Source organism: Mus caroli, chromosome 17 (assembly GCF_900094665.2).
Source record: "Mus caroli chromosome 17, CAROLI_EIJ_v1.1, whole genome shotgun sequence".
NCBI lineage: Eukaryota > Metazoa > Chordata > Mammalia > Rodentia > Muridae > Mus > Mus caroli.
Window position 1 is genome coordinate 50077723 of NC_034586.1, and position 4177 is coordinate 50081899.

The 4177-nt window shown below is 42.4% G+C and overlaps 1 pseudogene; it reads left to right on the forward strand.

Annotated features, from left to right (window-relative positions):
• The window catches only part of LOC110312275, a 4391-nt pseudogene extending 1383 nt beyond the window's left edge, over nucleotides 1-3008 (forward strand).
• Nucleotides 3009-4177: the final 1169 nt, after the last annotated feature.

Below are 4177 nucleotides of genomic sequence, written 5' to 3' on the forward strand. Positions count from 1 at the left end.
TTGGAGGCACACACGTGTTCGTCCTGCTACTGGACCCTGAGTTACTTGGCGGGAAATCGGGTTCCCTCCCCCTTCCTTTATAACTGAGTGTCTGGAAATAGTAAAATTGAGCTTTGATCAGAATCTTGTCTTAGCTTCATTCCCTTCTCTCGCCACCTAGCCCCTCTTCTCTTCCAGATTTCCAAAATGCCTTTCCAGGCTAGAACCCAGGCTGTGATCTGCTGGCCGGACACAACAGTGGTGGTTTATTTTGTGTAAGGGAATGTTTTGGTGTTTTTGTATTTTGGGGGTATTTTTTGGTTTTGGGAGGGGGGTTTGTTTGTTTGGTTAGTTTGGTTTGGGTTTTTTTGGGGGGGGGGTGTCAAGACAGGGCTTCTCTGTATAGCCCTAGCTGTCCTGGAAATCACTTTGTAGACCAGGCAGGCCTTGAACTCAGAATTCTGCCTGCCTCTGCCTCCCAGGGAGGGAGGTAGACATTTGCCTACCTCCCTCCCAAGTACTGGAATTAAAGGCCTGCACTATCATACTGCTTCATACTGAGACAGGGTCTCAACCAGCCCAGGCAAATGAGTTCAGTACATAGTTGAGAGTAGCCTTGAGCTCCACATCCTCCTACCTTAGCCCTCCAAATGCTAGGCTTTCAGCTGGGATCCTCTATTCCTGGTCCTTATTTCAGAACTTTCTAGATCATCAGTATAAATGCCCCCCTCTCAGTTATTTAAATGACTTGATAGTCATTTCTAAAGGCTCATTCACTCATTCATTCTATACATATGCATTGAGTCTCAACTCTTTTCAATACTGGGAATCAAGAGAATGTTATCACTGTCTCATTGGATTTATGTTCTAGTTGGAATGAGAAACATGAAGTTATATCCAAACTCTTGCCAATAGTTTTAAACATGACCAGCTAATGTTCTGCTTATGTGCACTGTATATATATACCCATGGAGACCAGACATCAAGTATCCTGCTCTATCACTATCCCACACTCTCTAGACAGGGTCTCTTACTGAACCTGAAACTAGGTTAGTAGCCAAGAAGCCCTAGGATCTTGCTGTTTCTGCCTCCCTTGGGATTGCAGGCAAATGCTCACAAAACCGTCAGCTTTTCACCTTTGGGTGCTGGTTTTAGAGCTCATATGCTCATGCTTGCACAAGTGTTCTTATGGGCTGAGCCATCTCCTTCTCCTCCAGCTCAAGTATTAAACAGCCCTTCTGGTCATTGCTTTGTTTCTGGCTTATAAAATTAAATGTCTAAATTATTTCCTTCAATGCTATGATAAAATAGTTGACCCAAGCAACTTAAAGAAGGGAGAATTTATTTTTGCTCACAAATCCAGGGTAATGATCATTGCAGAAAAAAAAAATCAAAGCACAAGAGCATGAAATAACTGGCTGCATAACCTCCACCGTCAGAAAAAGGAGGGTGTGGTATAGAAAACTATGTTTGCTGGAACCCTTTGGGAAGAGTTAGGATGAGTGACTGGGTTAGAGGAGGTATATCCTTCAGGGTGGGCTTTGAGGTTTCAAACACCATAACACAGAACTGGAGACTCTTTGGGCTAAACTCACCCAAACTTATCAACATGTTGAAGTCAATGCATCCCATCAAGAAGCCAAGTTGACAGAAGAATGTGCTCTCATTGAAGCAAAGAAGACAAATGATTGGAACACAAACTTAAGAAGGCAAGGTGATGAGGCTCCGCAAATGAGCTCAGCAGATTGCAAACTGTAAACTGTGCACTGAAAGGTCTGCATCACTCATCTCCCAAGCAGAACACTCGCTGAAGGAGAATGACTGTGGTGCCCATTTTTTTTTCTCTCTTTTTCTTTCTTTTTTTTGTGGGGTGGGGGGAGGGTCGAGACAGGGTTTCTACCTGACTGTCCTGGTATTCACTCTGTAGACCAGGCTAGCCTTGAACTCAGAAATCTGCCTGCCTCTGCCTCCCAAGTGCTGGGATTAAAGGCATGCGCCATCACTGCCCAGCTCTGTGCCCATTTTCTACAGACAGCAAAGAATATCACTGAGAGAGTCTCCATGGCAACTTCATTCTCCCAGGACCTAATTCCTGAAATCAACCTCGATGACACATTTGACACTTTTGCCTTAGATTTTTCCCAGGAGAAGAAACTGTTAGAATGTCTGGATTACCTAACAGCTCCCAACCCTCCCACAATTAGAGAAGAGCTCTGTACGGCTTCCTATGACACCATCACCATCCACTGGACTTAGATGACGAGTTCAGTGTGGTTTCCTAGGAACTCCAGTACATCATATCTACTGGACAAGCCAGCGTCGTTAGTCTATGGAACTTGGCAGATAGTTGAATGATTATGCCCAACATCAAGTAGAACCACTACACAGTGCATGGCCTACAAAGTGGCACCAAGTACATCTTCATGGTCAAGGCCATCAACCAAGGAGGCAGCCACAGCAGTGCACCTGGGAAGTTGAAGACAAACAGTCAGCCATTTAAAATGGATCCCAAATCTGCTGGTCGAAAACTGTAGGTGTCCCATAACAACCTAACTGTTAAAAGGAGTCACACACCTGAACACTTCACTAGCCAAGGGAGCTATGGAGTAGCCAAAAATGTGTTCATTGATAGTGGTCGTCATTGCTGGAAAGTGGTCGTAAGTGGAAGCACATGATACACCATTGGGCTTGTATACAAATCTGCTCTAAAACATGACTGGATTGGGAAGATTTCTGCTTCCTGGGCCCTCTGCTGCTGCAACAATAACTGGGTGGTGAGGCATAACAGCAAGGAGATCCCCATCAAGCCAGCCCCCCACCTGCAGTGTGTGGGCATCCTGCTGGACTATGATAACCGCTCAATCACTTTTTATGATGCTTTGAACTCCATCCACCTCTACAACTTTGATGTAGTGCTTGTGCAGCCTGTGTGCCCCACCTTTACTGTGTGGAACAAGTGTTTGACGATTATAACTGGTCTTCCCATCCCAGACCATTTGGACTGTACAGAACAGCTACCTTGAGTACCTGGCCCCAGAGCAGCCCCAAGGAATTACAAAGGTTGAGGCCATTGTTTAGGGGAATGAGAAACTAAGGCTTCAAGAATGTGATGAAATAACCCCCAATTTGCCCAGAAACCAGCTCAGATAAGGTTCCACATGGGAGATTTCCTTCCTTTTACTGTGTTTTGTATTAAGGAAGGCTTTAATAATTTCTTTTATCTTTTGCACTTGGAGGAAAGTCTATAGATTATTTATAAAAGTAGCATAATCTAGATTACAGCTGTTAGGAATCACAATCACTTGGTTTTGTCCATTAAGAAGCCCATAAGTTTACCAACCTTTGGCAGTTTCATTTCATCAGTCTATGCACTTGCAAAAGTCCCTTTATAGATCTGTGTGTTTTATCACTTTCTTACGTTCTGTTACACACTGAGGCCATGCTAGCTACTGTCACCTAGAGTAACTGAACATGCAGCTAAAATAAAAGTCATTTTGAACTTAGTAAGGAAATACGCAGGCTTCCTTACTCTGATTTAAGTTGAGATATTTTAACTGTGATGTCAGAAACTTGTCCTGAATCAAATAGAATGAAGAATAAGGAAGAAGGAAAGAATTAAATTTGGACCTCACACTTAGCCATGACTGATGGGATGATTTGGGGAATCCATAAAACTTTGGTTATATATTCACCAACTTCTCCAGGGCTGAAGTTTTTGACTAGTATCTTGAAGGAGGTTACAATTAAATGCTGTCATTTGATTTCTACAGAGGATTTAAGAATTCATGCTGAGTTGGGTTTTATCAAAAGTAGAATTCTGTTTTATTGCATAAAGCCATTTTATCTTACCTCTTACCAGTCATTTTTGGGCCTATGAAATTTTTTTCACTACATTTAATAAATGCCCTATTTTTCCCTTCCACAAATCAAATTTTCTTTTCTTTCTGGAGCTACCAATTTGTAACATAGCCTGTTACAAATAGCCATCCCACTTTCAACTGATTTTGTTTTTTTGGGACATGCCCTTGAACACTGTCCAAATATAAGTCACCAAAAAAATACAGCATTTCTGAGTGATGATAAGGCATATTACACAAAGTACTAGTCACTAGTGAACATGCCTATAAAGTTACAGTCTTTTAGTAAGCACATTTTGAAGATGTAGACATCTCCATATATCCTAGTATAGTTTATCATA